The sequence below is a fragment of the Bombina bombina genome, chromosome 5 (assembly GCF_027579735.1).
Source record: "Bombina bombina isolate aBomBom1 chromosome 5, aBomBom1.pri, whole genome shotgun sequence".
Classification (NCBI taxonomy): domain Eukaryota; kingdom Metazoa; phylum Chordata; class Amphibia; order Anura; family Bombinatoridae; genus Bombina; species Bombina bombina.
The window spans coordinates 991,980,498-992,005,242 of NC_069503.1; the positions used below are offsets into that span (position 1 = coordinate 991,980,498).

At 37.6% G+C, this 24,745-nt stretch overlaps 1 protein-coding gene across 1 annotated transcript in view; it reads left to right on the plus strand.

Annotated features, from left to right (window-relative positions):
- The first annotated feature begins 3,307 nt into the window (after positions 1-3,307).
- The window catches only part of PLEKHF2 (pleckstrin homology and FYVE domain containing 2), a 68,557-nt gene continuing 47,119 nt past the window's right edge, over positions 3,308-24,745 (plus strand). The window contains exon 1 of the mRNA XM_053715221.1: positions 3,308-3,530. The gene's annotated coding sequence lies outside the window, so the exon portion shown is untranslated. The remainder of the gene's footprint in view (positions 3,531-24,745) is intronic.

Consider the following 24,745-nt stretch of genomic DNA (forward strand, 5'->3'; position numbering starts at 1 on the left):
CAAATTTCATAATAGACGTAAATTGAAAACTTCTTTTTTTAAACTGTATGCTCTATCTAAATCATGAAAGATAATTTTTGGGTTTCATGCCCCTTCAATTAAGATAGCAAAACTAAGGACCAACAGAAATTCCCTCAGTCATCCCGCGTGGCCTGGAGGTGGGACTAGAGTCCTCACAACTATCACTAAAACTTGTCCTTCTCAGATTCTAGTTCACAATAATATGATGGTTGGCTGACAGATCTTTTCTGGCTGTTTGCTACTGTGTAGAGAGGAAGGCTATCTCATGTCCCTGCTTTGGGTCTTTCTATTTCTGGACTGAATAACTGTGTGCTGGATAGCCACTAAGCATCAAGTACTGGCCCTTGGTGTCAATGTCTGTATTCCACATAAAACCAATATGTGCTTAGATGCCTTTGAAGCTGGAGAACAGAGTATTATGTCCAGGACCGTCTTTAACACAGGGCAAAAGGGGCAGCTGCCCAGGGCCCAGTCTCTGTTGAGGGGCCTAAGAGTCCTAAAAAAAAAAAAAAAAATTTTTTTTTATGGTTCATACCAGACTGCTGATGTGACATGGGGAACACACACATTCAGTCCTAATACTGTCACAGTCAAAAGTACTCTGCTTATATATTTTTTTTAAAAAAAACTGTGCCAGACCGTGCCGGTGTCATGCCAAGCTATTGCCATGTGCTGTTTTAGATGTGCACTGTGCAGCACTGAATGCAAAGCTAGCGCTGCGGAATCTGTTGGCGCTCTACAAATAACCGATAATAATAATAATAAAAGCCCTAACTCTGCATCCAGCCATTCCCAATGCATCATAAAACGTCCTAACTTCTCTGGTGGTGGGGATTGTTTCTGTGTAGGGCTGACTGTAGGCGGATGCAGCAGAAAGCTGGAGCGTCAAGCACGTGAGGATTTGAGCATCTGTGCAGCTGCACACACTGCTCTCTTAAAGGGACATAATACTCATATGCTAAATCATTTGAAACTGATGCAATATAACTGTAAAAAGCTGACAGGAAAATATCACCTGAGCATCTCTATGTAAAAAAGGAAGATATTTTACATCACAATCTCCTCAGCTCACCAGAGTAAGTTCTGTGTAAAAAGTTATACTCAGCTGCTCCCAGCTGCAGGTAAACAAATTTAAAAAAATGAAGAAATGAACAGCAGCCAATCAGCATCAGCAGTGCTGAGGTCATGAACTATTTTACTGTGATCTCATGAGATTTGACTTAACTCTCATGAGATTTCATAGTAAGCTTCCTTTACCTGATTGGTGAAATAATATGAGAGTGCACAATGCTAGACCCTTCAGATGTCCCAGGACAAACACACTAAAATGCTGCTTAGAAATCCTTTACAATGGGAGGTGGCTACTGAGGAACTTTGAGGTAAAATATCTTTCTTTTTTACATAGAGATGTTCAGGTGATATTTTCTAATCAGCTTTTTACAGCTAGGCTGCATCACTTTCAAGTGTTTAAACATTTGGGTATTATGGCCCTTTCAGTCTTGAGGCTGTGTGACTCATATCACACTGTATCCATGCAGCCTTGGACAGACAGCATCCAGTCTACTGGTCCCCTTAGCCCTGCTCTTTCTGCTGTGGCCCTAAGATCAACTAACTGAAGTTTGTTAGGGGAACAGTGCTTTTTAGAAAGGTGTCAGTGGGAAGAATAAGTGAGTGCACACATGCCCCTCCCCATGCAGCATTGTCTAGTGCAGGGTGAGAGGGAACTTGTTCCTAGCAAAGAAGCGACATGTGCTGCTGTGGCTGATGTATAGTGTCATGCTGATACTTCACACATTAATGTAAGGTTTATTTTTATAGTTTTTATTTTCTCTCTGTCTCAGATTTTACAGCTTCCCATAGTAGTTCTGCTGTTTCAGTCAGTAAACTTATATTTGTCTGCACCTCCATGCTTCCTCCTCAGTCTTTACCTTGCTTTGCTCCTGTTGGCTGCCCTAAATCTCTTTAACCAGCAAACCTCACACCAGAATCACATTCAAAAGAATATTAAATGAATCCACAGTGGAGGAATTTATATATTTATTTACTTATTAGTACTGCTTAGGTCCAGTTTCACATATTGCAATTTATTTTATTTTTTTTAATGATTAGCCCAGCAGTGGATGATCCACCGCTGGGCTAATAATAATAATAAAAAAAAATTGATTTAGTTGTTTTTTGGGATGTTGGGGTGGAGAGCGAAATTGCATGGGGTGGAAGGGGGGGGCAAGAACAGTTTTGCCCAGGGTCCAGTCAATATTAAAGATGGCCCTGATTATGTCCCAGGCACCATCTATTCTAATTAAGTTGCTGCAAGGGAGCTAGAATACAGGTAAAAATAAGGCAGCACACAATTGTATATTCAGTTATGAATATCCAGTTAACCCTAACCTATTTTAAAAATAATCACTACTCATGTGGACTCTCAGATATTTTAGATTATTTTAGAGGAGGGAAGACTCTTGCACATCTGCTCTTGAATCCAAGACTATACTGTATATTAATATTGAGTACAAAAGTATGTTTTGCCTCACGTTTATTAGTAAACCAATAGGTGTTCTTTGTTGTATGATTTACTTTTGTGCTACCTATTGCATAATTTAGAATGACAAACTCACTATGCAGAAATCTAAACCGAGTATGGCATTTCACATTAGTTTTTTTTTCCAAATGCTTTTTAAACATTTGTATTATATGCACATATTTTGAAATGCAGTGGTGATTGATATACAGTATATGTAAAAAAATACTTTTTAATTGCTCTATTTAATTATTTACAATTACAATAATCCTTGCTTGTTTTGCCAAGTGTCATACAACAGATGGCACTGCCACACACACACTTAGCACAACCTACAAGATATATGCCACCTCCAAGATGGTTGGCAATGTGGGTTGCACTTCCCTTTGGTTCCACCCATAATGAGTCAACATTGGTTGACTACAGGCTTGTTTACCATCTTATCTTTCTCTCAGATTCAAGCGCTCGATCACAACGAATTACACGATTTTGTTTTGTGTACAAACTTACAATAAAAATAGCAAACTTGCCAAATATTAACCCTTTCAATTGTAGATAGGGCTTTAATGCGTTTTGCCCAACGCATCGTAGCGCTCTCTAAGGAATCCTGTGGGTTAACAAGTGACATAAACGAGCAAATAATTCATTACCTAGTCGTGTGTGGCAATAAACTTCCTATTTTTTCTACCACAAACACAGCTATTTCCTCATACACATTTTACAATCCCCGCCAGCCCAGTGGGTGGGACGTGGGGCTGCATGTGATCAGAGGCGTGGTGACTCCCTGGTGTAACCTGGCAGTGGTGTTTTATTTATATAATAATAATAACTGGAATACAGGTATCAGCTTAATCCAAAGTGTTGATTTGATAGAAGTCGTGAATTGAAAAAGGTGGCGGAAAGTTTCTGGTAGTAAAATTGTGCGTATTGAGGGAGATATCGGGTCTCCTTGTCACTTCACAGTGACTGTCAGTGGCACACCATTTATTCGGTAAGTGTATTGGTGGCTAAGCCAAAGCGCCTTCTCCCACTTTTTTTCCTACTACCCGCTCTGTGTTTGTAGTGAGAAGCGGTTTGAAAACTTTTCCTCCTCCCCTAGTCCTCTTCTCCGGTTTCCCGCGGCCATGTTGGGATCGAGTACAGGGAGAGGTCTAGCTGCATGTTGTGGGTGCTTTCTTAACGATCTGCTGGAGTTTGCTTATAATATATGTTTTTAAAAATGTACATGACAGCAGATCTTGCAAGCTGTGTTCAGATCAGTACTCCCTGGATTATTTTATCATGGTTGTGGTTGAATAGACTTAGATTGTGACTATTTAGCTCCTGTTCAACAGTATTAGTTTAGGATCCTGCTGTGACACACAAATATACAGCCACATTATGTTCTGTCTTTACTCATGTATGGTAAAATAGCAATGAACCTAGTCGTACCATTTTAAAATGATGCATGGTATTACATTATTTTAGTATTTTTTTAATACGTTTCTAGGTTCCACTAATTCAGGAAGTCTTCGTTTAAAATTGTTTGTGATAGTAGGCAAGTATACTTTTTCTTTCTGTTCTCAAAATAGTTTGAAAGTTGTTAAACTTCCCATCAGATTTCTAAGATTGAAATAAGTGCATGTATGTTTGTGTATAAATTATAGGGCATAAAAAAGCTGGAGTTGATGCCAGTTCAGCCCATCTCCAACACTATAGGGAATAAATGATCTAGCATGACATAATTTACAAAATCAAGCTTAACATTTTATTAAGAAAGACAGAATTATTTGTTAGTTTGAGAACTTTTTTTTTAATTAAACTAAAAGCCTATTTTTAGGTGCCATCCCATAAATTGAAGTACAAACCTCCATGTTTTGGTGCTTAAAGGGCCATAATAGTCTAAAAATGTCATGCTCTAATTTGTTAAAGCATGCAATTTTATAACTAGTGACCTATCTTTTTAACTTTGGCAAAGGGGACACAGAGTAGAAGTGCTGTTGGGATTAGCGGGGATCTTTTGGTCCTGAGTGAAAATTGCAGCGGATCCAATCATCACTGTTGGTCACACGATTAAGCTGTGTAACTAGTCGGTGTTCGCCCCAGCTAAAATTTAAGCCAATATAAAACTATAATTAGCTAATATTAAAAATGTTCCATTTTTGTTGCACAACGTATAGTTAAATTATGCAATTAATTTGTGCTTTGGATGGCTGAAAATGATATAATATTAGAAAATATTAGACTGCACCCACCCTGCTACTTCATAATGCCACCTGGCTGGCAACATTTTCTGTGGAGAACACTGCTAATGCTTCTGATTGGATCAGCTGCAATTACTGCTCTTGCCCTGCAAAATGGCGCTTGTGTGCAATGCTGAATTCTGCCAGGGGAATTCACTCCGCCAGAGGCGAGCTGCGGCGGACAGGGGCACGTATGTACTCCCCTGTCTGCCTCAGTTTAATAAGTGTCCCACAAAAACCCTTTTACTAGACCTCCAGACTCACTGAAATAAGTGTTTAACAATGGTGTAGGACAGTGATTTGCAACCTTTTTTTGGCGTGGCACACTTTTTAACATTAAAAAATCCTGTGGCACACCACCATCCTAAAATTTTACAAAATCACACATTGTAGCCTAATACAGGATATATATATGCAGTATATTTATATATATATATATATATATATATATATATATATATATATATATATATACACACACACGTACTGTGCTGTCATGCCTCCTACAAACTATACATGACATACTGACATTCATTCACAAACAATCATAATGATTGTCTGTGAATGAATGTCAATGTCATGGTTGTAAATGATGCCTGATGAGCCTGTCACATACCTCCCAATATTTCAAAATTTGAAAGAGGGACACCCCTGCACTGTTGTCAGTCTGCTGCGGCACACCTGAGGATCTCTCACGGCACACTGGTTGAAAAACACTGGTGTAGGATCCCTAAATGCACACCTGGGAGTAGGAATGAAAGGTGGGTAAAACAATTACATGACTGGGTATAGTCCTAAGCAAATCAGATGAGTAAATATATCCTTACTGCTATTACCCAAATTATTCTCCACATCATAGTGCTAAAAGTACATATAACAAACTTGTTTGCTTGGCTAAGAGGTAATACTCTTATACAAGTATAGCATTAGAAAGGGGTGTATAAGTGGCACCATTTTTCTATGAGAGAGTTCATATTTACAGAACAATAAATTAATTCCTGTTCGTTCAAACCTTTTTCTTGACAGTGCAATAAAAACAATGTTGTAACACCCTGTAAAAAAGATACACAATATCTCAAATAACTAAGAACACATATAAAAAAAAGTGTTAAAAAATATTACCAACAGTGCACAAAATATACATATTTCATAACGAACCAATTAGATGAGTGAAAAAGGTCCTTTTATTAAAGTGGTCACTAAAGGCATAGTAAACCCAAATGTTTTCTTTCATGATTCAGATAGAGCGTGCAATTTTAAGCAACTTTCTAATTTACTCCTATTATCAATTTTTCTTCATACTCTTGGTATCATTTTTTTTATTTTTATAATTTTTATTGAGGTAAAATTTGGCATACAAACATAGTGTTAAAGCATTGCACAAATATTCTCAAAAACAACAACATTATTACATAGCTTATCTGATAGTTTACATATTATGAATCCTAGTGGAAGGAGCAATATCAAATAACAATATGACATGGAGTTGTTGGTTTGAATAATGCTGCATAGGGACATAGTGTAACCATGCCAGTATAAGGCTAAGCCTTTCTTCTCATATAGAGGGCCACTTTTGGACCCTTAACCACGGGAAAGATCTACTTTGTCAGAAGGCTAACTTTAATATAAGAGACCACTTATGGATCTCAACAGATTTACCTCAGATTTTGGGTTTTTCAACTTGCAATAATTGGTAACTTTAAGGAAGACACTGGTAGTTAGGGTGCCAACACCTGTCTGTCAGTTAAAGGTGAAACAGAATGTGTGGCTAAAAGGTGGGATAGTTATGGTTCTAGAGATCCCTTCATGTAGTTTGAATGGAGTGGGAGGGGGGGCAGATACGAAGTGAATTAGCCGAAGGGGGTTACTTGATAGACTTGCTCATGGGGCATGTTAAGGTCCATTAGGGTATGTATGGTTGAAAGGTTTATACCTTGTCATTTAAAGAGAGTTAGCGATGAGATAGGGTATAATGATCCGGTATAGCTAAGCTGGTCTAACACCTGAACATAACATAAGGGTATTATGGGGGACAGTTATTATAAATTTAGTAAATATATATATATATATATATATATATATATATATATATATATATATATATATATATATATATATATATATATATATATATATATATATATATAGCGAGAGCAGGGTGCCCAGAATAGTGGATGTCCAGGTGTTTACCTTACTCTGTCCATAAAACAGTGCAACAGCGACCCTTTGCATCACAAAACATCCATGTGGGGGACAGTGAAAACAGTTAGCGGCCTCTGTTCTAGCTCCTGAACATAAAGCGCATACAGACCTCAAGGATCCCATCTGAAGTATGGTGATGCTGCCAGACCACAGAAGAATTGGGAGAGGGGGCAGTATTTTCTGGAAACTGCTGTAATCGCAGGTCCGGTAGCGGGCCTCTCATGGAGCCTGTTTCTGTTCCCATAGCCTTAGGAGTGTTGCAGCTGGCGCAACTTTCTGTGATGTAGAGGTAAGGGTCAGCCTCCCACGTAGACGCTAGTTGAGAGCTGACAAAGTCATGGCTCATATTTGGTATCTCCTTGTATACAGAGGTGATGGACAGCTGCGGGCGAGCCCAGTTATTTGCGGCAAGATCCTGCCTAGTCAACGCATCTTCATGGCCAGGTAAGGCAAATATGTGGAGCCCTTTAACCCTCTTTGGGCTAGCAGTTGCGATCCTTAAAGGGACATTATACACTCATTTTTTCTTTGCATAAATGTTTTGTAGATGATCTATTTATATAGCCCATAAAGTTTTTTTTTTTTAAAAAATGTTTAGTTTTGCTTATTTTTAAATAACATTGCTCTGATTTTCAGACTCCTAACCAAGCCCCAAAGTTTTATGTGAGTACTTATGTATACCTTCTCCAGCTTGCTCTTGTTTATGTAAAGGGTCTTTTCATATGCAAAAGAAGGGGGAGGGGGGAAGTGTCTTATTTCCCACTTGCAGTGGGCTTTCCAGCTACCTTTTCAACAAAGCTAAACTGAAAGCTTCTAAGTAAGTTTTTAAACAGTTTTATACTGGATTTTTATATCGGTATCTGTGCATCTTATTCTTTATAGTAGTGTCTATTACATGCAGTTATATGAAAATGAGTGTATACTGTCCCTTTAAAAGTGCAGGAGTTTCAGTTTCTGGCTCCTCTGTAAGAGCAGATCTTCCCAGGTCGGAAGTGCAGCAGTAAAGCTCCCTATTTGATGAGGGGTGTTCTCCCGTGCTTGCAGTATTTCAACGCTGAGCACCGTTGTCCCTGGCAGCTCAACTGATGAGTGAGTAGTCGGTAGCGGGCTCTGGAGACAGGAAGCTCCAGTACTCTCCTCTTTCGAGTACTTAGGTTCTTGTTGGAGAGGCCCCTCCTGAATATACTTGTTAGGGCCTGACGCCATTCGCAGCTTTTCCTCAATTAAATCTTGATAGCTGACGAGCAAGCGGCTCAGTTCTGTTAGGAAGCATGCAGCAGTCTCGATGTTAGATCTCCGTGGCAGACTTTATGCAGGTGTTTGAGGGTATTATATTAAGTCCTAGGTTGTATTAGAGCACTCAGGCCCTATGCAACAGCAGTATCCCAAGGGTATACCACTGGGGGGGGTTAGAGTGAGGCCAAAACCTCAGAATAAAATTCCGGATCGTTGTAGCGGGCAGCAATCCCCAACAAAAAAACATAATTTAGATAATGAAGTTGTTCTTAATCAAATATCTGCTGGTTAAAGTCTGGATGCTAGCTGGTTCTAGAGATATTTTGCAGATATTGCAGGATTACTGGAACAGCTAACAACAACACAACCTATCATGGCCGCCGCCCGGAAGTTCACCCCTCTTGGTATCTTTATTTGAAAAGAAGGAATGTTAAAGGGATACTGAACCCACATTTTTTTCTTTCGTGATTCAGATAGAGCATGCAATTTTAAGCAACCTTCTAATTTACTCCTATTATCAATTTTTCTTCATTCTCTTGCTATCTTTATTTGAAAAAGAAAGTTCAGACCCTGGACAGCACTTGTTTATTGGTGGATGAATTTATCCACCAATCAGCAAGGACAACCCAGGTAGTTAATCAAAAATGGGCCGGCATCTAAACTTACATTCTTGTTTTTCAAATAAAAGTACCAAGAGAATGAAGAACATTTGATATTAGGAGTAAATTAGAAAGTTGCTTAAAATTTTCTGCTCTATCTGAATCGCAAAATAAAAAATTTGGGTTCAGTGTCCCTTTTTAAGCTTAGTAGTCAGCCCATTTTTAAGTAGCTCTTCCTGATTGGCGGGTAAATGTAGCCACCAATCAACAAGAGCTACCCAGGGTGCTGAACCAAAAATGGGCCAGCTTACAATCCTGCGTTTTCAAATAAAGATACCAAGAAAAGGAAGAAACATTTGATAACCGGAATACATTAGAAAGTTGCTATCATGAAAGAAAAAAAATGTGTGGTTACTATCGCTTTAACAATCCACTTTATTATAAGAACACTGGTACTCCCTCTTCTGAGCTATTAGCTCTATTTAACAACTCTCTCAGAAATTCAGGTCTCCTATTTACAACATTTATTTAAAACAAATAAAAACACTGCGAATATTTAGCCTTAACCTTTTAACGCCGTTATGCCGTTCTATTCCGTCATATTTACACTGGGCTTTAAAGCCGTTATGACGGAATAGAACGTCATATCAAACGGCTGTCCTGAAGCCTTCTGCGCTTCAAGGACTTGATCGCGGTCTGGAGGGCGTTCCTAGGGTTGTAGGGACGCCCCCCAGATGCGATCCAATAATTGAAATCTCGCGATCGTATGCACGATCGCGTAGTTTCAATTTGTCTACATCGGAACAGGTGTTCCGATGTAGACACTTTAACCCTGTCACGAAAGGGTTAATCTGGGTACTTATGCTGGTAAACCTATCTCTAAAACTCAGCCCACTTTGGTTTATACAAAGAGCTGTAAAACCGTTCCAGTACATCTAGCAGAGTCCTATCATCTCCTATTGTGATAAATTCCATAAGGCTTTTCCCACAGCACCCCTGTTTTATATAAATGTTGTATAAAGGATACCTGGATTTCTGAGAGCGGTGTTATATAGAGCTATTAACTTTGAGCGTATTGTAGCTCAGAAGAGCGTGAGTACCAGTGGATTGTCTATAATGTTAGTGTTGCGCTATGATCCTGTTTCTTGACAGTCTACACATGAGTAAGTCTGGATCACTTGATGGCAGCACTTTCATGCCATATAGTGCACCGGATACCTAGGTATCTCTGCTACAAAGAAAAACGTGAAGAAAGCAAATTTGATAATAGAACTACATTTGAAAGCTTTATGCTCGGTCTGAATCACAAAAGAAAAAATGGGTTTCAAATCCCTTTAAAAAATGTGTTTTAAGCATATTAAACAGTGTTATTTATGTTAAAATTTTTGTGTTTGCATGAAAAGAAAAGTTAAAGCTTTTTAATTTTGAAAATAACAGGCAGTGCACACTGGTGTAAGAACATAAACATATATCCATCTTACAGCTCTATTGAATGAACATAGGTACACTCCACTTTTCTTTTTTTAGCACAGGAGCATCTATATGTAAAAATTAAAACATATAATCTATATCAAAATGCCCTCTTTAAATGTACTGAAGCACTTTGCTGTCACTTAAAGGGACAGTCAACACCTGGATTTTTGTTGTTTTAAAAGATAGATAATCCCTTTATAACCCATTACCCAATTTTGCATAACCAACAGTTATATTTATATACTTTTTACCTCTGTGATTATCCTGTATCTAAGCATCTTCTGACAGCCCCCTGATCACATGACATTTTATTTATTATCTATTGACTTTCATTTCAGCCAATTAGTGCAGTGTCTGCCACAAGCCACAGCCGTGATCACAATATTATCTATATGGTTTACAAGAACTAGCTCTCCCCTGTTGTGAAAAGCAAATAAAAAAACATAAGAGGCAGACTTTAAGGGCTTAGAAATTATCATATAAGCCTTCCTAGGTTTAGCTTTCAACTAAGAATACCAAAAGAACAAAGCAAAATTGGTGATAAAAGTAAATTGGAAAGTTGTTTAAAATTACATGCTCTATTTGAAACATGAAAGGTTTTTTTTTTTTGTTTTTTTGGACTTGATTGTCCCTTTAAACACTAATTATTATTTTTTTTGTTACCGTCTAAGAACTGCATTGAAGCTCTACAGACTGCATGAATACCTTTTTAAAAGGACAGTAAAGTCATAATTAGACATTCATGATTTAAACAGAACATACAACTTCCAGTTTACTTATTATTATTTTTCTCTTGTTATCCTTTGCTGAAAGGTTTATATAAGCTCAGGAGCAGAAAAGAAACTAGCTTCTAGCTGCTGATTGGTGGCTGCATATATATACCGATTGTCATTGGCTCACCTATGTGTTGAGTTAACAACCAGTAGTGCATTGCTGCTTTTTCAAAAAATGATACCAAGAGAATGAAACCAAATGTATAATAGAAGTAAACTGGAAAGTTCTTTAAAATTGTATATTCTACCTAAATCATGAAAGAAACATTTTGGTTTTCATGTCTCTTTAAAGGGACACTCAAGTCAAAATTAAACTTTCATTATTCAGATAGAGCATGCAATTTTAAACCACTTTCCAGTGAACTTCCATTAACAAAAAATACACAGTCTTTTTATATTTTCATATTTTGAGTCACTAGCTCCTACTGAGCATGGCAATAATTCACAAAATATATGTATATGCATTTGTGATTGGCTGATAGCTGTCACATGATGCAGCGGGAGTGGAAAAAAAGACATAACATTGAAATGTGTCTGAAAAAATATCTACTACTCATTTGAAGTTCAGACACCGAGGAGCTCTTTTCCGTTGAGGTGGTAAAGTTTGAAAACTGGTGATAAAAAAGCATTTATCTCCATTAAAGTCTATGGATACTTTTTATGTTACCACCAGTTTCCAAACTTTATCACCTCAATGGAAACTAGGCCTAAGTGTCTAAGTTCGGACATTTTTGTATCATGTATTTGTTGATTATTCAAATCTACTCTATTTATTTAATGTGCTTTGGTGAGTGCAATTTTTTTTCTTCTATTAAGCCCTGTGTTATATCTTTTTGTATCATATGACACCCACAAATGTACAAGGCCTACATTTCTATAAAATGAATATCTTGTCTGGCTCCTAGATTGGAAACTAGTTTTGTCAAGTCCTGTTTTGCTGTTAACACCAGACAAATGAACAGCAACTCACATAAACACAATGTTGCACAGAAACAGGCTGCCTGTTGTATACAAAAAAATCTACCTGATTGCTTGTAGCTCTGCTGGGAGTTACTGAGGGAGAGGTTGCAAGCAATTACTGATTTATGTGACAGCAGCTCTAAGACAGGTAACATGTAGACAAATGCACTGACATTAAAGGGAAACTTTACTCCTGAATTGTAATTGTTTTAAAAGATAGATATTCCCTTTATTACCCATTCCCCAGTTTTGCGTAACCAACACAGTTGTATTAAAGGGACATTTATACACTAGATTTTTCTTTGCATCAATGTTTTGTAGATTGTCCATTTATATAGCCTATACAGCTTTTTATTTTTTAAATTACATTGAGCTGATTTTCAGACTCCTTACCAAGCCCCAAAGTTTTAGGATAATACTGATGTATACCTTCTCTAGCTTGCTCCTGTTTGTGTAAAGAGTCTTTTCATATGCAGGGGAGAGGGGGAGTGTCTGCTTTTTTTTTCTACTGAACCACTTTCAGTGGGTGTTCCAGCTAAACTTTTTAACAGTGGTAAACTGGGAGCTTCTACGTAAGATTTTAAACGGTTTTATACAGGATTTTTATAACAGTATCTGTGCGTACTATTCTTTATAGTAGTGTCTATTGCATGCAGTTAAATGATAATTGGTGTATACTGTCCTTTGTTTAATTCACTTTTTACCTCTGTGATTACCTTGTTTCTAATCCTCTTGAGAGCCCCCTGATCACATGGTTATTTATTATATATTGTCTTTCATTTTAGCCAATTAGTGCAGTGTCAGCCACAACTCCACGGGAGAGAGCACAATGTTATCTATATGGCCCACATGAATTAGCAGTCTTATTGTGAAAAGATAATAAAATGGCATGTGATAAGAGGCTGTTTGTAGTGGCTTAGAAACAGGCAGAAATTTAGAGGTTTAAATGTTATAAAGTATATTAATATTACAATGTTGGTTGTACAAAACTAAGGAATGGGTAGAAAAGGCGTTGTGTATCTTTTTTTTTTTTTTTTTTTAAATAACAGTTTTGGTGTGGACTGTCCCTTTTAAGTATGGTTGATATGAACTCAGTGTCTTTTGCTGCCTGCACATGACTTGTAGTAGTATCCCGAGGATTGTTTATTTCAAATACTTTACACTGATAAGCATTTCTCACTGTTCTGTAGACATGCACTCCGGACTCAGCAAGCAACCATTCCCACGAGCACACTTTTCCTTTTGTTGTGCAGCATACAGGGAAATGTAGTTTCCCAGTATGCATAGAGGATAATCTGTAGACTGCACACAGCAAATGAATCAAAGTAATCTTAGATTCAGACAGTTAAAGGGACATGAAACCCAAAATTTTTCTTTCATGATTCAGATAGAGAATACTATTTTAAACAACTTTCCAATTTACTTCTATTATTTAATTTGCTTCTTTCTCATGTTATTATTTGCTGAAAGGTTTATCTAGGCAAGTTCATAAGCAGCAGAGAAACTAGGTTCTAGCTGTTGATTGGTGGCTGCATATATATATATATATATATTGAATGTGATTGCTCACCCATGTGTTCAGTTAGAAACTAGTAGTGCATTGCTGCTCCTTCAGCAAATGATACCAAGTGAATGAAACAGATTAGATAATAGAAGTAAATTAGAAAGTTGTTTAAAATTGTATTCTCTATCTGAATCATGACAGAAATTTTTTGAGTTTCATGTACCTTTAAGGGCTCACAAATATAGGCGTTAGACAAAATAGCTCCCTTATGTACGTGTGTGTGTGAGAAAATATATATTAGGTAAGATTTTTTTTGGGGATTGTATCTGCATTTGCAAAGGGACCTATGTGGTCTCGAAACGTTATGCTCTGTTTTTAAACTTTATACATTAAAGTAATATATATATATATATATATATATATATATATATATATATATATATATATATATATATATATATATATATATATATATATATATATATATATATATATATATATATATATATATATATATATAGCAATGAACAAGGACCAGTGAGTGCTGCCATTTGTTCATTGCTATTATTCAACTACTGCATGAACCCTGGCAGCTTGACTTAGAAGTGAGAGTGCTCTCCTGTCGCATATATATATAATCTATATCCATATCCATACACACACCCTTGGTAAATATTAGGGATGCACCGAAATTTGGCCCCAGAAAAGTTTTTTTGCTTGTTATTTTCTGTAAAATTATTGTGAAGCAGCATGTTTCATATTTGATGGTAGGTTGCTAGCCTAAAGCTGCTTTTTTAGTTCATTACTTGACGTTAAATCTGATTCTGTTACACAGAACTAAATAAAGAATAATACAGTATATTAATATTTAATGTTTTATGTAGGGATGTACCGAAATTTCGGTCGCAGAAACATTTTGGCAAAAAATGGTATACATTTTTTTCTTTGTTTCTTGGTAAAATTGTGTAGCATATTATTGTTTTAATATGTCTTCAACAATCTGTCCTTGGCTGAATCATGCCACTTCTACCTTAAAACATCTCTAAAATTAGACATTTTCTTACACAAGACACAACTAAGATTTTAATCCACTCTCTCATCCTTTCCTGCCTTGATTGCTGCAACTCTGTCCTTTCTGGTCTCCCCAGCTGCTGCCTAGCTCCTTTACAATCCATAATGAATGCCTCTGCCAGGCTCATCGTCCTTACACGTCACTCTTCATCAGCTGCACCTCTGTGCCTATCCCTTCACTGGCTTCCTCTTGCCTCCAGTATTAAACACAAAAGTCTCACTCTGACATACCTTGTCTCCAGATACTCTCCCTCCCGCCCCCTTCGCTCTGCTCATGACCTCCTACTCTCCTCTCTTGTTACCTCCTCACACTCCCGTTTATAGGACTTCTCCAGACTGGCTCCCATCTTGTGGAACTTTCTGCCTTGCTCCACAAGTCTCTCCCCTAGTTTTGAAAGCTTCAAGCACTCCCTAAAGACTCTACTGTTCAGGGATGCATACAACCTACACTAACCTTTCTTTATACCAGTTCCTCTCCTCCATTGCTATCCCCTTGAACTCCCTTAGCATGTAAGCCAAAGAGCCATGCTGTAGATCACCTTCTTTAGAGCTGACTACAACAGTGCGACTCTTGGCAGGGCCCTCTACCCATCTGATCCTTATAAATGTTTCCTTGTATTCCGCCTATGTTTATAGCGCTGTGGAATCTGTTGGCGCTCTACAAATAACATAATAATTTTAAGATTTTTTTTTTTTTTTTATCCAATTGTCGTGTGTTACTTTCAATAAAAGTGTGGTTATTTTATTAGCTTGCAGTTTTTCAATACCGGTTAATGCATTTGTCTAGTCTAGTTATGCAAACAAAACGAAAAAATATTTTAAAATAATTTGGTGGGGGAGACGCGGTTTTCAGCCAAGTGCATCCTGGATTTTCAGGTGCTGCTTCAAGTTACCAGCACGGGAGTGTGCTGACAGTAGAACAGCCTCTGTTCAACTTTTCCACTGGGAGCACGGCTTTTCAGCCACTCTAAGATTTAAAAATTTGTCTTGAAGAAGGCTCATTATAGCAGTCGAAACGTCGACTATGACTCATTTCGCATAAACATGCCATGTATGTTCAATAAACTTTGATTATCGTCAAACCCTGTGAGTGCCCTCCCTTCTTGCCAATCTGTGTATCTGAAACTTTGAGGACTGCACTCAGGTTTTTTGCTGACTACAAAGAGTGGAGTGCTGAGCCACCGGCTATTGGAATATATATATAAATGCCGAATATAGCCACCACTAGCAGTATTGGTCTCTTTTTGGAGCTGGATTTCTTCTTGTGAAAGTGCAACACACACAGATCTGAATTTGCACAGACTAATATAAACACAGTCCAGCAATTGCACTCTCTGTATTTAAATTGCAGTAAACTTTATTGTGAATGTTTTCGGAGCATTCACTCCTTCTTTAGACTGAAAACTTTCACAATAAAGTTTGCTGTGATTTTAAATTCAGAGAGTGCAATTGCTGGACTGTGTTTTATTGAAAACTTTTTGCGCCCTGGTACCTATCTTATGAGCGAATGAGAGTGCGCTTTTTCAACTATATTGACATATATACAGTTGTGCTCATAAGTTTACATACCGTGACAACATTTTATAAATTCTTGGCCATTTTTCAGAGAATATAAATAACACAAAAACTTTTCTTTCACTCATTGTTAGTGTTTGGCTGAAGCTATTTATAATCAATCAACTGTGTTTAGTCTTTTTAAATCATAATGACAACAGAAACTACCCAAATGACCCTGATCAAAAGTTTACATACTGCAGTTCTTAATACCGTCTATTGCCCCCTTTAACATCAATGACAGCTTGAAGTCTTTTGTGGTATTTGTAGATAAGGCTATTTATCTTCTCAGATGGTAAAGCTGCCCATTCTTCCAGACAAAAAGCTTCCAGTTCCTGTAAATTCTTGGGCTGTCTTGCTTTCTTCAGGTACCTCCTTATTGTGCATCTTGAAACAGCCACACAACATGTGTTCAGAGAGTACTGTATTTCACCTGAAGTTATTTGTGGGTTTTTCTTTGGATCCTGAACAATTTTCCTGGCAGTTGTGGCTGAAATTGTAGTTGGTCTACCTGACTGTGGTTTGGTTTCAACAGAACCCCTCATATTCCACTTCTTTATTAGAATTTGAACACTGCAGATTGGCATTCTCAATTCCTTTGATATCTTTTTATATCCCTTTCCTGTGTTACACAGTTCAACAACCTATTCCCGCTGATCCTCTCACAATTCTTTTGCTTTCCCCATGACTCCGAATCCAGAAACTAGATGAAAGATGCAAGGGTCTGTCAGGAGTCCAGAAACTCATTGACCTTTTATACACACACACACGCATTACAAGCAAACAGATCACAGGTTACGATGGTTACCTTTAATAGCCATTAAAACCCCTTTGTGTCAACTTGTATGCATGTTATCAGGCCAAAATCACCAGGGTATGTAAACTTTTGATCAGAGTCATTTGGGTAGTTTCTGTTGTCATTATGATTTAAAGAGTAAACACAGTTGATTGATAATAAATGGCTTCAGCCAATACTAACCATGAATGAAAGAAAAGTTTTTGTGTTATTATTCATATTCTCTGAAAAATGGCCAAGAAATCATAAATTCTGCCAGGGTATGTAAACTTATGAGCGCAACTGTATATATATAATATAAGTGCACACATTTCTTGTATTATGTTTTAATATACTGTGTGTAACAATGTGGGCTCCATTTATCATTCCAATTCTCCTATGTTTTCTCCTAAAAGTTCTCTTGATAAATAATTCCCCTATTTATTATTCAAAAATAAATAAATTGTGCAGGTTCGACTGTAAAAATCTCCTACTCTGTTCTCACTCTCCTTGGAGAACGTGCTCCAAAAAAGGGTTAACTTAGATTTTTTTAGTCGGATTTCATATAGTTCTCATAATTCTCCTAGTTACAAATTTATCGTTTATATTCTCCTGTGGAGGACTGAAAGTTCTCCTGCAAGTTCCTGCATTAAAATTCTCCATAGCTACAGTGGAGAACAGCATTAGAAATCTATTCTCTACCAGTTGTAGAAGCAGTTACACACAAAAAAAAGTGCTCTACAAGGTGCAAAAATGATTTATAACAAAGCACAATAATAATGGTTATTGGAGTGCAATAATAATTTATGATGGAGTGAAAAAAAATATATATAATGGAGCTCCAAAATAATATATAACAGAGCACAAAAATTATATCTTTTGGGGCATAAAAATAAGATATAAAAAAAGCACAAAAACAATGAAAATGTAGATCTATTTTCTTATTTGAAAGTTTGCTGAAGAGAGGCGTTAACAAAGCTACTAGGAAGGCTGTATTAAGATTTCTATTGGTTTATATATGATTGAAATGGAGAATAGTTGCTTATTTTTATTGATAAATAAGAAGAAGATACTAATCCGACTGGAGAAATTTATCATTAGTTCTCTTCAGCTCTCCTATGGAGAGAAAAAAACTTTTTTTATGATAAATATGTGCGCCTCTCCTAAGGAGAACTGTGGATAACAGAATGGAGAATTCCCCAAATGATTGATAAATGGAGCCCTGTGTATGTATTATCATTATACTATAAAGCGCTTACATATTCCGTAGCGCTGTCCATGGCTACAATTAGAATTAAGGGACCAATTCCCATGGAAACTCAGTCTAGAAGGGTAAGAGGGTGAGAAACAGGAGTTGAGGACTACAAGATTGAAAATTATGTTAATACAGAGTTAGATGAGGGCAATTATTAGATAAGTGGGATTCATTGGGTGGTAGATTTTCCCTGAACAAAAATGTCTTTTAGGGAATGTTTTACAGATGGCATTCTAGGGGAAAGTCGGACAGCACAAGGGAGTGCGTTGCAGTGGGTTGGTGTCTCATGAAAGAAGTCCTGCAGTCTAGCATGGGGGAGTTGATAAAAGAAAATGCAAGGAGCAGGTCATTGTCGGATCTTATGGGAGGGCTGGATTATATTTATTAGAGAGAACAGGTAGTGGGGAGCAGCATTGGTAAGGACTTTGTAGCTCAGGGTGAGAATTTTTATTTAATTCTGCTGTGAAGGAGACAAGCAGAGAGTTGCAGCAGATACAGAGTGACGGGAAAGGTGGGTTAGCTTGACAGAGGCATTTAGGATGGATTGAAGGGGAGATAGGAAGGCCAGTTATTGCAGTAGTCAAATCGAAAATTACAAGGGAGTGGATTAGTTTCTTAGTGGTGTCAGCGCTCAGAAACAGTTAGATTTTTTTAAATATTGTGTAGGTGGTTGCGGCAGGAAGAGTGCAGTTGGATGTGAGGGATAAAGAAGTGACAGTGATATAAGAATCACAGTGCTTCTATAGGAGGCGCTAACAGGCGTGGGGTATATATAGTATAATGTGGTTCTCTATATATATATAAAATTTATGTGGTTAAAATAACAATGAATACACTGGTGTAATAATAAAAAATGGGGCAGATGATGCACAATTGACAAATATGAGTAAAACAATATAACCATAAAATAAGAGAAAATTAAAAGTATATATAAGAACCAGCCAAACAAAGCCGGAGGAAAAGTCCAAAGGGAGTCTTCAACTTCCCAACACTGGATAGGCAGCTCTCTGTGGTCACCCAAGGTGATGATGTGCTTCTGTAAAGATGAAATAAGAACAAACACAGAGGCGCCACATGTGTAGGTCAATAAAACCAAGAAAATCCAATTAGCGACAGAATAAGGGTACTCACAAACAGGGCGGCATTCTCTTGTGAGATCTCTGTCTTTGCTCTGGATAAAGCACTAGGCAATAAGGCACTAGCTTGCAGATTCAAAGCAACTGGATTTCTTTTAAGTCTGAGGGTGCTATAGAAAAGAAATTAGGTGCATTGCAACAGCCCCTCAGCACTACTATAGATTCACTACTGCTCTGGACTCAGCAAAGAAAAAAAGTGCAACTCCAGCTGAGGAGAAACAACACTCTGGGAACACCGGATAGAGGCAATACAACCAGCAAACTTCAGCGCTGACCACATCCGGTACAGACCTGCCACACAGCCAGCTGGTTTGCTGTAAATACCAGCCTGCCTCTGCCGGCACAAGAGAGTGCCGCCCTGTTTGTGAGTACCCTTATTCTGTTGCTAATTGGATTTTCTTGGTTTTATTGACCTACACATGTGGCGCCTCTGTGTTTGTTCTTATTTCATCTTTATGGATGTGAGGGATGAAGGGCAGGTTGGAGTCAAGTGAAATTCCAAGGCAGCAGACTTGAAGTAATGCGGAGTGATTCCATCTACAGTGATAGAAAAGTCAGCTAGACATGGGATTAGGAGTTTAATTTTGGACATGTTAATCTTTTAGGTTTTGATAGCCCTCCAGGAATAAATACCAGATAAGAAGCCACTGATGTGAGAAAGTACACAGAGAGAGAGAAACCAGGGGTGGAGAGGTAGATCAAGTGTCAATCATCATAGAGCTTATATTTGAAGCCAAAGCTGTTGGTAAGTTTACCTAGTGAAGAAGTATAAATGGAGAACAGAAGAGGACCTAGGACAGAGCCTTGAGATACTCCAACTGAGAAAGGCATTAAAGAGGAGGACTCACCAGCATATGATACAGAAAAGTATCTGTTAGGAAGATGAGTGGATCCAAGAGAGCAGTGTCACAGAGAGCTGAGAAGTCTGTAGGAGGAAGGGGTGGTTAACTGTGTTTATTTACTTTGGTGAGCGCAGTTTCAGTTGAGTGTTGGGGACAGAAGCCAAATTACAGGGGGTCAAGCAAGTAGTTGGAGAACAGGAAGTAGGTTTGGAGGTCGTAAACTAGTTTTTCGAAGAGTTTTGATGTTAGTTGAAGCAGTGATATGGGGCAGCAGTTTGCAGGAGGACTAGGGTCAAGGGAGAGTTTTGATTTTTTTTGAGTATGGGGGGGACGTTTGCATGTTTGGAACAAGATGGGAATGAATCTGTAGTAAGGGATAGGTTGAAGATGCAAGAGCTGGAGTAAGGGTGGAAGACAGAGAAGGTATTAGATGTTAAGGGATAGGGTAATTTTTTAGATAGTATGCACTTTATGTTGTTGTCTTGAAAAAGGCTGGTGTCTCAGTTGAAACGTTGACATGTTTTAATGGATCTAAAATGAAGGACGTTTATGTTTTTATACATAAATCCTTGGAGTGCCTTTCTACAAATATGTGACTGAATACAAGGACTTCTAAAGCTGCACCCAGTTATTTATATAAATTATAAGTGAGTGCAAGGAGCTGGAAAATGAAGAACAAAAAAAAAAATATTATTATTATTTATATATATATATATATATAATTAGGGCTGCAACTAACGATTATTTTCATAATCAGTTGGCTGATTATTTTTTAGATTAATCGGATTAGAGCTGCAACAACTAATCGTCATAATCGATTATGAAAATAGTTGTCAACGAATCTCATAATCGATTAGTTGGTTTGCAATTAGTTGGCCTGTGCACAGCACCAGCTGCTTCACTCCACTGAGCTCCTGCACATGGTATTGTGTTTTATGGTTATGTCCTTAGCCTAAAGGACGTCTACAAACATTTACTTTTCACTTTTTCAGGACAGTATAAGTTTACAACTACCCCTGGCTTATGTGCAACCCAGATATAATAGTCATCATTTGGATTGTTCATATTAAATCGGTTTGCACAATTATTAGTGGACTGCTTGCAATTGCTGATTATATGTACTGTATAAAAAAAATGTGTAAGGCTTTGTCCTTTTATTGTTATAAAGTCCTTAGCGCTTTTGATTTAGTTTTTTATTGTTTTTTTTATATTTTTAATCAATATGTACCAGCTGCATCCTTTATAAGTACAGTATATATCTGTTATTTTTAGAGCGGACTAGATATTTTCCAATAACTTTATAGCTGGTTATTTACCATTGAATATAGATATTCAAGATATTTTTATGTTAGAATGGAGTCAAGGGTTACTTTATTGAGAGGCCCCTTGCCAAGGTGGAAGTTCTACCTCTTTTCAAACAGTTTTTGTTAACTGTGCTCTGCTGTTTAAAAATTGGACAAACAGTTGTGTTAATGTAAAGTTTTAGTCTGAATTTTATATTTGTAATACTCGGTATGTGGATTCTATGTAAAATATAGGAAACAATTATTGTTTTTTTGTTTTTTATCCGATTAGTCAATTAATCGAAAAAATAATCGGCCAATTAATCGATTATGAAAATAATCGTTAGTTGCAGCCCTAAATCGGTTAAAAAATTTTTAAAAAAAATTAAGATTACTTAAGGGATGGTCTACACCAATATTTATTGTTTAAAAAACAGAATTTATGCTTACCTGATAAATTTCTTTCTCTTGTGATGTATCGAGTCCACGGATTCATCCATACTTGTGGGATACCAATACCAAAGCTTTAGGACACGGCTGAAGGGAGGGACAAGACAGGTACCCTAAACGGAAGGCACCACTGCTTGTAGAACCTTTATCCCAAAAATAGCCTCCGAAGAAGCAAAAGTATCGAATTTGTAAAATTCGGAAAAAGTATGAAGCGAAGACCAAGTCGCCGCCTTACAAATCTGTTCAACAGAAGCCTCATTTTTAAAAGCCCATGTGGAAGCCACTGCTCTAGTAGAATGAGCAGTAATTCTTTCAGGAGGCTGCTGGCCAGCAGTCTCATAAGCCAAATGGATGATGCTTTTCAGCCAAAAGGAAAGAGAGGTAGCCGTAGCCTTTTGACCTCTCCGTTTACCAGAATAAACAACAAACAATGAAGATGTTTGACGGAAATCTTTAGTTGCTTGTAAGTAGAACTTTAAAGTACGAACCACATCAAGATTGTGCAACAGACGTTCCTTCTTTGATGAAGGATTAGGACACAGAGAAGGAACAACAATCTCCTGATTGATATTCCTATTAGAAACAACCTTAGGAAGAAAACCACCTTATCTGCATGGAAAACAAGGTAAGGTGAGTCACACTATGTAATTGGTATTACTCAAAGCGCCAACAAAACACCTGTATGCCTGGGAGAGGTGAGACCTAGCTCTCACCTAAAAGAACTTAGATAGTGAGGGGAGGGCCCAAGCGCCAACTAACGGAGGCTAGGTGTACTAAAAGATCTAGATAAGATTTGTTACAATCAATATAAAATTTATTGCATTCAAATTAAAAATTCTTAAAAATCAGAGAATACATATACTCATGGATCCATGGTTAGTAACATGAATAATAATACAATCGACATTAAAACATAATTAAAAGCAATAGAGGGTCTATATCAGTAGATATATGCTGGCTTGTGCAGTGTGACCTCTAACTGATGGTCTGTTCCGGTTAGGTCTGGTGGGACCGGGGGTGGGGAGCACAAAATGTGGGGAGCACAAACGAGATACCCCTGCTGATTGGTATAAACGAAAGAACAAACTGCATACTAAGGCAGTCTTACGCCAACCGGAAGTGACGTCACTGCCAGAACGGAGGCTAAGCGGTACATAGTGGACGTATATCATCCACTAAATGGATCAACACAGTATCTAATATAGTAAGATAGGTTCCTAATGTAAGGTGTAAATTCACTCTACATTTAAGAAGTTAATCCATTTAGATATCGGAACTTTACAGTAAACCGGAAGTGCTGAGTAATTTCCCACATCCGGGTCCCCTTAGCACAAACACTATAAAAGATCACCAGTAAGCATGTAAAACCAGTCTTGAGAAAGGCCTATATCAGGCCGAAACGCGTAGACCAGTACTGGTGAGTTTATTTTCAATCTTAGCTGATTATTATTGATTTTCTGCACATTGCTGTTATTTGCTTTTTTCACAGGTTGGATTGACGTTTTTTTATACACTTTGGAGTTTTTTTCTTATCACTCGAGACCGTTGTCTCATTTTTTTCATCAAGCTGCACTAAGGAGCCAGCAGCCCAGCTTCTATTCGGATATATCGCACTTAGACTTTTTCACATCAAGTGTTTCTTTATTGCATTTTTGCACTCAGACTATAACATTGTTTATTTATTTGGGGAATCAGATCGTCCTTTGCAACAACTGTTTCTTTATAGGTTTTTGCACACAGACTGTTAATTGCCTTTTTTGGGATTCATATTGTTTTATATTGTTTTATATTAACCCACCTTACACCTGAGGGTTTTTCAGTTTTTTAGTTTGTTTATATCCAATTTTATCCTTCATGCTTTCTGCACAGCTTTTGTCCACCTCATTTTCTACACACACATTTTTTGGGTCTCTTCTCTGATCCAAATAGGAGCACCAGGGTTATTTTGTGACAACCTCTAATTCAAATTTGGTGAACATTTTTTCTAAAGACACCCATTATTATTCCTTATCACGCATATCATTTTTAACCCCCGGTCCCACCAGACCTAACCGGAACAGACCATCAGTTAGAGGTCACACTGCACAAGCCAGCATATATCTACTGATATAGACCCTCTATTGCTTTTAATTATGTTTTAATGTCGATTGTATTATTATTCATGTTACTAACCATGGATCCATGAGTATATGTATTCTCTGATTTTTAAGGTGAGTCACACTGTAAAGCAGATAAGTCAGAAACTCTTCGAGCCGAAGAGATAGCTACTAAAAACAAAACTTTCCAATATAGAAGCTTAATATCTATGGAATGCATAGGTTCAAACGGAACCCCTTGAAGAACTTTTAAGAAGTAAGTTTAGGCTCTATGGCGGAGCAACAGGTGTAAATACAGGCTTGATCCTGACCAAGGCCTGACTAAACGCTTGAACGTCTGGGACATCTGCCAGACGTTTGTGTAAAAGAATAGACAAAGCAGATATTTGTCCTTTTAAGGAACTAGCTGATAATCCCTTCTCCAATCCTTCTTGGAGAAAGGACAGTATTCTAGGAATCCTAATCTTACTCCATGAGTAACCCTTGGATTCACACCAATAAAAATATTTGCGCCAAATCTTATGATAGATCTTCCTGGTGACGGACTTTCTAGCTTGAATCAGGGTATCAATGACCGACTCAGAGAAACCACGCTTTGATAGAATCAGGCGTTCAATCTCCAAGCAGTCAGACGCAGAGAAATTAGATTTGGATGCATGAATGGACCTTGGATTAGAAGGTCCTGCCTCATTGGCAGAGTCCACGGTGGAACCGATGACATGTCCACTAGGTCTGCATACCAAGTCCTGTGTGGCCACGCAGGTGCTATCAGAAT